This window comes from Arachis duranensis, chromosome 1 (genome assembly GCF_000817695.3).
Source record: "Arachis duranensis cultivar V14167 chromosome 1, aradu.V14167.gnm2.J7QH, whole genome shotgun sequence".
Lineage (NCBI taxonomy): Eukaryota > Viridiplantae > Streptophyta > Magnoliopsida > Fabales > Fabaceae > Arachis > Arachis duranensis.
In genome coordinates, this window is record NC_029772.3 from 68034975 (window position 1) to 68044677 (window position 9703).

At 36.5% G+C, this 9703-nt stretch overlaps 1 non-coding gene across 1 annotated transcript; it reads left to right on the top strand.

The window, feature by feature from the left end:
- Positions 1-107, top strand: LOC127742488 (small nucleolar RNA R71). The gene has a single exon (XR_008003764.1). It is a non-coding gene; the product is annotated as a small nucleolar RNA R71 (small nucleolar RNA).
- The last annotated feature ends 9596 nt before the right edge of the window (positions 108-9703 follow it).

Genomic DNA, 9703 nt, shown 5'->3' on the forward strand with positions numbered 1-9703 from the left:
GCTCTATTCAGAAAGCACTTTCTGATCAATTGTTTGTATCTTTCCCAAGCTTCATAGAGGGATTCACCTTCCTTCTGTCTGAAGGTTTGGACTTCCATTCTAAGCTTACTCAATTTTTGAGGTGGAAATTTGCTCCAATGGCAGGGATAGAGATGCTTCTCCCATAGAAGTCGGGAGTAGGTGCAGTAAAGTCACCCAGCACCTTCCTTGCATTGTTGGCATTGTTGTTATTTTTGGCTGCCATGTCTTCTTCTTGTTTGAAGATTTCTGTTATGTCCTCTACAGAGAGTAGTGCTTTAGCTTCTCTTAGCTTTCGCTCTAAGGTCCTTTCAGGTTCAGGGTCAGCTTCAACAAGAATGCTTTTATCTTTGCTCCTGCTCATATGAAAGAAAAGAGAACAAGAAAATATGGAATCCTCTATGTCACAGTATAGAGATTCCTTGAGGTGTCAAAGGAAAAGAAAAATAGAAGGAAGAGGTAGAAGAATTCGAATTTATCAAGAAAGATAGAGTTCGAATTGTGCATTGAGGAGGAGTGTTAGTCTATAAATAGAAGGATGTGAGAAGAGGGGAAGAAATTTCGAAAATTAAAGTGAATTAATTAAAAGAAATTTTGAAAAATTGAAGAATGATTTTCGAAATTAAAGTTGAAAAAGAAATAAAGTGATTTTTGAAAAAGATTTTGAAATTAGAAATAAAAAAGATATGATTGAAAACAATTTTGAAAAAGATGTGATTAAAAAGATATGATTGAAAAGATATGATTTTTTAAAAAAAGATATGATTGAAAAGGTATGATTGAAAAATAATTTAAAAGGATTTGATTTTTAAGATTAATGACTTGGCTAACAAGAAAGATATGATTCAGACATTAAACCTTTCTCAACAAAAAAGGCAACATACTTGAAATGTTGAATCAAATCATTAATTGTTAGCAAGTATTTTTGAAAATGGAAAGAAATTGATTTTGAAAATATATGATTGAAAAGATATGGTTTGAAAAAGATTTGATTTTGAAAAATTATGAAAACTTGAAAAAAATTTGAATTAAAAACAAAATCATCCCTCTTGTGCCATCCTGGCGTTAAACGCCCAGAATGGTATCCATCCTGGCATTTAACGCCTAAAACTCTACCCTTTTGGGCGTTAAACGCCCAGCAGGCACCCTGGCTGGCGTTTAAACGCCAGTTTTCCTTCCTCACTGGGCATTCTGAATGCCCAGCTTTTCCTGTGTAATACCTTTGCTATATGTTCTGAATTTTCAATTCTCTGTATTATTGACTTGAAAAGACACAAATTAAATTTTTTTTGGATTCTTAATAATGAGCAATAATCAAAATGCAACTAAAATCAAATAAACAATGCATGCAAGACACCAAACTTAGAAGTTTGTATACTACTGACACTAACAAGTTGAGAATGCATATGAGAAACAACAAAACACTCAAGACAAGAGAATTTAAAGATCAGAGCAAGGAAATCATCAAGAACAACTTGAAGATCAATGAAGGCACATCAATGAATTCGAAAAATGCAAGAAGAATAGAAACATGCAATTGACACCAAACTTAAAATGAGACACTAGACTCAAACAAGAAACATAAAATATTTTTTTGGTTTTTATGATTTTGTAATTTTTTGGATTTTTCGAAAATTATATGGAAAAGAAAATAAAGAGATTCAAAATTTTAATAAGAATTCCAGGAATCATGCAATGTTAGTCTAAAGCTTTAGTCTAAAGATATTAGACATGGCTAGCCAAGCTTCAGCAACTAACCAGCAAGTGCACTGGGTCGTCCAAGTAATAAACCTTACGCGAGTAAGGGTCGATCCCATGGAGATTGTTGGTATGAAGCAAGCTATGGTCATCTTGTAAATCTCAGTCAGGCGGATTCAAATGGTTATGGAGGATTAATTATTAAAAGATGAATAAAACATAAAGATAGAGATACTTATGTAATTCATTGGTGAGAATTTCAGATAAGCATATGGAGATGCTTTGTCCCTTCCGTCTCTCTGCTTTCCTACTGTCTTCATCCAATCCTTCTTACTCCTTTCCATGGCAAGCTGTATGTTGGGCATCACCGTTGTTAATGGCTACATTCATGTCCTCTCAGTGAAAATGTTCAACGCGCTCTGTCATAGCACGGCTAATCATCTGTCGATTCTCAATCAGGTTGGAATAGAATCCAGTGATTTTTTTGCGTCTGTCACTAACGCCTAGCCTTCAGGAGTTTGAAGCTCGTCACAGTCATTCAATCCTCAAATCCTACTCAGAATATCACAGACAAGGTTTAGACCTTCCGGATTCTCTTGAATGCTGCCATCAATTCTAGCTTATACCACGAAGATTCTGATTAAGGAATCCAAGAGATAAATATTCAAGCCTTGTTTGCTTGTAGAACGGGAATGGTTGTCAGGCACGCGTTCATAAGTGAGAATGATGATGAGCGTCACATAATCATCTCATTCATCAAGTTCTTGAGTGCGAACGAATATCTTGGAACAAGAATAAGCTGAATTGAATAGAAGAACAATAGTAATTGCATTAATACTCGAGGTACAGCAGAGCTCCACACCTTAATCTATGGTGTGTAGAAACTCCACCGTTGAAAATACATAAGTGATAAGGTCTAGGCATGGCCGAATGGCCAGCCTCCCATGATCTAAGGACTAGATGTCCAAAGATGATCCTAAGATCTAAAGTGATCAAAAGATGCAAAGATCCAAAGATGCAAATACAATAGCAAAATGTCCTATTTGTAGAAAACTAGTAGCCTAGGGTTTACAAAGATGAGTAAATGACATAAAAATCCACTTCCGGGTCCACTTGGTGTGTGCTTGGGCTGAGCATTGAAGCTTTCATGTGTAGAGACTTTTCTTGGAGTTAAACGCCAGCTTTTGTGCCAGTTTGGGCGTTTAACTCCCATTCTTGTGCCAATTCTGGGTTTAACGCTGGGCAGTCTTGAGCTGATTTGGAACGCTAGTTTGGACCATCAAATCTCAGGCAAAGTATGAACTATTATATATTGCTGGAAAGCCCAGGATGTCTACTTTCCAACGCAATTAAGAGCGTGCCAATTGGGCTTCTGTAGCTCCAGAAAATCCACTTCGAGTGTAGGGAGGTCAGAATCCAACAGCATCTGCAGTCCTTTCCAGCCTCTGAATCAGATTTTTGCTCAGGTCCCTCAATTTCAGCCAGAAAATACCTGAAATCATAGAAAAACACACAAACTCATAGTAAAGTCCAGAAAAGTTAATTTTAACTAAAAACTAATAAAAATATAATAAAAACTAACTAAAACATACTAAAAACATACTAAAAACAATGCCAAAAAAGCATATAAATTATCCGCTCATCATCCACCTTTTTGCTTTTTTTATAAGTCTTTGCATTTTCAAATGCATCTAGGCGGAATTAGTCCAACTCATTTAGTTGGAGAAGACGTTTCTTACCTGCTGTTTTAGCATCAAGGTTAAGGAATCTAGTAGCCCAATAGGCCTTGTGTTCTAGTTCCACTGGCAGATGACAGAATTTCCCATATACCAGCTGATATGGTGAGGATCCAATGGGGCTTTGAAAGCTGTTCTGTATACCCACAGAGCATCATCAAGCTTTCTTGCCCAATCCTTTCTAGAGGCGCTTACTGTCCTCTCTAGGATTTGCTTTAGTTCTCTATTTGAGACTTCAGCTTGCCCATTTGTTTGGGGGTGATATGGTGTTGCTACTTTATGGTGAACTCCGTAACAGCTTAAGACAGAATTCAACCGTCTGTTGCAGAAATGAGTACCTCCATCACTAATCAGTGTCCTAGGGACACCAAATCTGCTAAAGATGTTCTTTTGGAGGAACCTCATTACTACTCTGGTGTCATTAGTGGGTGATGCTATTGCTTTAACCCATTTAGACACATAGTCTACCGCCACAAGGATGTAAGTGTTTGAGTATGAAGGTGGAAAGGGTCCCATGAAGTCTATGCCCTATACATCAAACAACTCAATCTCTAGGATTCCTTGCTGAGGCATGCCATGACCAAGAGGGAGATTACTAATTCTCTGGCAACTGTCACAATTACAGACAAACTCTTTAGAATCCTAGAAGAGTGTGGGCCAGTAGAAGCCACTTTGGAGAACCTTGGTGGCTATCCGCTCACTTCCAAAGTGTCCTCCAAAGTTTGAGCCATGACAATACAATAGGATTCTTTGTGTCTCTTCTTCAGACACGCAGCGTCAGATTATTCCATCCGAGCATCTCTTAAAGAGATATGGCTCATCCTACAAGTAGTACTTTGCATCGTGCCTGAGTTTCCAGGCTTGCTGCCTGTTATAGTCTTTGGGAATGAACCTTATAGCCTTGTAATTTCCCGACTACTAGTTTAATCCGAGACAAGTGGTCAGCCACTTGATTTTCTGTACCTTTTCTGTCTCTGATTTCTATATCAAACTCTTGCAGGAGTAATACCCATCTTATAAGCCTGGGCTTAGAATCCTGCTTAGTGAGTAGATACCTCATAGCATCATAGTCAATGTAGATAATAACCTTAGATCCTACTAGGTAGGATCTGAACTTGTCAATGGCATAAACCACTGCAAGTAATTCCTTTTCTATAGTAGTGTATTTTTTCTACGCATCATTTAGTACACAACTAGCATAATAAATGACATGCAGAAGCTTGTCATGTCTCTGCCCTAGAACTGCGCCAATGGTATGGTCACTGGTATCACACATCAGTTTGAATGGCAATTCCCAATTGGGTGCAGAAATGACAGGAGCAGTGACAAGCTTGGCTTTTAGGGTTTCAAAGGCATGCAGACATTCTTGGTCAAAGACGAATGGAACATTAGTGGCCAAGAGATTGCACAGGGGTTTTTCAATTTTCGAAAAATCTTTTATGAACCTCCTATAAAATCCTACATGTCCCAAGAAACTTCTAATTGCCTTGACATTAGTAGGTAGTGGCAATCATTCGATCACTTTTACCTTAGCTTGATCTACTTCTATCCCCTCTTTGAAATCCGATGCCCAAGAACAATGCCTTCAGTCACCATGAAGTGGCATTTTTCCCAATTTAGAACTAGGTTAGTCTTTTGGCATCTTTTCATAACTAGGGCCAAATGATCAAGGCATGAGTTAAATGAGTCTCCAAAGATAGAGAAGTCATCCATGAACACCTCAAGGAACTTCTCTACCATATCAGAGAAGATGGATAGCATACATCTCTGAAAAGTGGCAGGTGCATTGCATTGGCCAAATGGCATTCGCCTGTAGGTAAACACGCCACATGGGCATGTGAATGCTGTCTTCTCTTGATCCTGTGGATCCACTGCTTTTTGATTGTACCCGATATATCCATCCAGAAAATAATAAAATGCATGTCCTGCTAGTCTCTCTATCATTTGGTCAATAAATGGTAAAGGAAAATGATCCTTCCTGGTGGCGTTATTGAGCCTTCTATAGTCAATGCACATACGCCATCCTGTAACTGTCCTTGTAGGAATCAATTCATTATTTTCATTATGAACCACTGCCATGCCTCCTTTCTTGGGAACAACTTGGACAGGGATCACCCAAGGGCTATCAGAAATGGGATAAATAATCCCAGCCTCCTAGAGCTTAGTGACTTCCTTCTGCACAACTTCCTTCATGGCTGGATTCAGTCGCCTTTGTGGTTGCACCACTGGTTTGGCGTCATCCTCCAGCAGGATTTTATGCATGCATCGGGTCAGGCTAATGCCCTTAAGCTCACTTATAGTCCACCCAAGGGCGGTTCTATGTGTTTTGAGCACTTGGATTAGTGCTTCTTCTTCCTGTGGTTCTAAGGCAGAGCTTATAATCATAGGATAAGTATCTCCATCTCCCAGAAATGCATATTTCAGGGAGGATGGAAATGGCTTGAGCTCAAGCTTTGAAGGCTTCTCCTTTTCCTTAGGAGTTTCCAAAGGATTCTTTAAATAAGGCTGGGCATCCGTAAGGATGTCATTCAGCCCTTCTTTGAGACTCTCAGCCATGTTTACCTCTTCCACTAGGGAATCAATGAGGTCAATGCTCATGCATTCCTCTGGGGTGTTTGGATGCTGCATGGCTTTTACAACATTCAGTATGAACTTTTCCTCATTGACTCTCAAGGTTACTTCCCCTTCTTCAACATTAATAAGGGTCCTCCTGTAACTAGGAAGGGTTTCTGATGAGCGGATATTTTATACGCTTTTTGACATCATTTTCATATAGTTTTTAGTGTGTTTTATTTAGTTTTTATTAAGTTTTTATAGCTTTTAGTGTTAAATTCACATTTTTGGATTCTACTATGACTTTTTATGTTTTTGTATAATTTTAGGTATTTTTCGGCTGAAATTGAGGAGCTGGAGCAAAAGTCTGATTCAGAGATAGAGAGAGCACTGCAGATGCTGTCTGGATCTGACCTACCTGCACTCGGAAGATTGTTTCTGGAGCTACAAAAGCTCAAATGGAAAGCTGACTTCCAAAGCTTTCCAGAGTTTTCTAGAGCTTTCCAGCAATATATAATAGTTCATACTTTGCTTCAGATTAGAAGGCCCAAAACTGGCATCCAATGCCAGCTTCCTGCCCCTTTCCTAGTGTCCAGCGCCCAAAAGCAGAGACCAGCGTCCAAATGCCCAATGCAGACCCCCTAGCTGGTGTTCCATGCCCAAGAGATCTCATAGCACGTGGATCTCATCAAAGCTCAGCCCAAACACTCACAAAGTGGGCCTCAGAAGTGGATTTTAGCACTAAATAGACTATTTTACCCTAACTAGTCATCTGTTTAGTATTTAAAGTGTATTTTACATAATCATGAGACATCTACGCATACTTTGCAGCCCTATTCATATTTTACATTGTATTTTTACTTTTAGTATGAGTTTCTAAACCTCCTACGTTGAGGGGAGGAGACCTGTTGAGTCCCATAAATTAATAAAAGTACTATTGTTTCCCTCCGATCCGTGTTTGATTAATTCTAAGATGTATATTCGTACTTCATTGTGGTGAATAGGATGATCTAATCAATTAGCTCTGTTAATCACATTAAGATGAACGTACCTGACAAAAACCTGTGTCTACTTGGGTCAGAATGCGTCTTTCACCGGACAAGGACGACCAACAGCTTGAATATACATTTCTCAGATGGCTAATCCACGACTTCGTTGGAGACTTCTTGAGACATCAGTTCAGCCAATTTCCGGTGAGATTAAGGTCTCTGTTGTAGAGGCTAAAACCCAAAGATGCAACATTCTCTCATCCAGAAGATCCGACCCTGTCTGTGGCGTTTTGAGTAGGATCATAAAGGAGAATGGACTGTACGCGCTTCACCCTCAAGTAAAGATGGATCCACATTAAACCCGGTGTTCTGATCCAGTGGAGTATTGGCAGCTGCTCAAACCAGTGTCAATCACATACAGCCTGCCATTGAAGAAATCACTCACAGGCAAAGAGAGCAGCAGTACCAGGGTTAATTCAGAAAGACAAAGCAACTCCAATCTTCATCCCTATTCCTATCAGCATTTTCTACCTCTTTTGCTTTATTCCTTTCATATACAACATTATTATTAATTATTCAAAAACCTTCTGATTCCGCCTGACTAAGACCTGCAAGATAACCATAAGCTTCAAACCACAATCTTCGTGGGATCGACCCTGACTCGCTCAGGTATTACTTGGACGACCCAGTGCACTTGCTGGTACAACAGTACGAAGGTGTAGGGTTTTGTGCTGCCAAGTTTTTGGCACCGTTGCCAAGGATTGTTGAGTTTGGACAAACTGAAGGATTGTCTTGCTCCCTAGATTAGGTAATTTTTATTTTTATTTTGAGTTTTTTAATTTTTTGTTTTCTTCTTCCTTAATTTTTTGAAAATTTTAAAAACCTTTTTCAAAAATAATTTTCTTTTCTTTGTTTCTTGGTTTGAGGCTTGCCTGTTTATGCTTTTCAATTTCAAAAATTTTAAAACTTTTTTCAAATTTTTTTTTTCAAAAAGTTTATTTTCAAGCATCCTTAGCTTTCTATTTGAGAGTCTTTGTTTGTGTTCTTGTTGAGTCTTTTAATTTCATTCTTCTCTATTTTTTCGAAAAAATTAAAAAGCTTTTAAAAAAATATTTTTATTTTCTTTGTTTAATCTTTGTTCTTGATTTGACTCTTTTGTGTTTGTTCTTGTTGTGTTTTACGTTTTCTTTGAGTCCTATTTTCTAAAAATTTTTAAAAATAGTTTCTTTGGTTGAAACTTGTGTCAAATCTTTAAGTTTGGTGTTTTCTTGTTGCTTTTCTTGTAATTTTCAAAAAATTGTGTTTTGGTTTTCTAAAAGTTTTAAGTTTGGTGTTCTTTTTATGTTCTTGTGTTCTTTAAATTTCTTGAGTCCTGGTCTTCGTGTTCTTGTTAATCTTCAAAGTGTTCATGAGTGTTCCTTGTATTTGATCTTAAAATTTTTAAGTTTGGTGTCCCATTGTGTTTCTCTCCAATATTTTCGAAATTAGGGGCATTAGATCTAAAAATTTTAAGTTTGGTGTCTTTTACTTGTTTTTCTCTCTCCTCATTAAATTCAAAAATAAAAAATATCTTTTCTATTTTTATTTAATTATTATTTTTGAAATTTATGATTAAAAATTCAGATTTCAATTTTAAAATTCTTTATCTTATCTTATCTTAAATTTAAAATTATAAAATCAAATCTTTTCAAAATAACAAATCAAATCTTTTTCAAAATCTTATCTTATCTTATTTCAAATTTAAAATTTCAACTTTCAAAAATAATAATTTCAAATTTCAAAATTCAATTTCAAAATCCAAAATTTAAATTTCAAATTTCAATTTTCAAAATTAAATCTTTTCGAAATTCAATTCTTTTTCAAAATTTAAAAATTCAAATTTCAAAATTTAAAATTCAAAAATTTCAAATTTCGAAATTTAAAATTCAAATTTCAAAATTAAAATTTAATTTTCAAATTTCAAACTCTAATTTCAATTCTTATCTTATCTTTTATCTTATTTTATTTTCAAATCTTTTCATAATTAATTACATATCTTCTCTCTCTTCTTTTTGAAACTTCCTAACTAACTCTTCTACTCTTCTCTTTTCTTTTTCGAATTAAATCCTTTTTAATTAATTAATTTTTATTTTTGGTTTAAATAAATAAATAAAATAAAAACAAAAATATTTTAATTCCTACTTCTTCTCCTATCCCTATTTCTTCTTCCTTTCTCTACCTTTCTTCACTATGAACCCAAGTGGGAATGAAGAGTTCAGAAGAACTCTGGGATCCTATACAAATCCCAATGCTAACTTCTATGGATGAAGTATTAGCATACCTCAAATCAGAGCAAGTAGCTTTGAATTAAACCTTCAACTCATTACCATAGTGCAGCAAACCTGCCAGTTTTCTGGACTTCCATAGGAAAAACTTACAGAATTCTTAGCAGATTTCTTAAAAATTGTTGACACTGTACACCATGAGGGAGTAGACCAAGAGGTCTACCTGTTATTGCTCTTTCTTATTTGCCGTAAAGGACCAAGCAAAAAGGTGGTTGGATAACCATCCTAAAGCTAGTTTAAAAACTTGGAAACAGTTAGTGGACAAGTTTTTAAATCAATACTTCCTGCAAGAAAGATTACCTAACTGAGGCTGGACATCCAAGGCTTCAAACAAGGAGATAGTGAATCTCTTTATGATGCCTGGGAGAAGTATAGGAGGATGCTA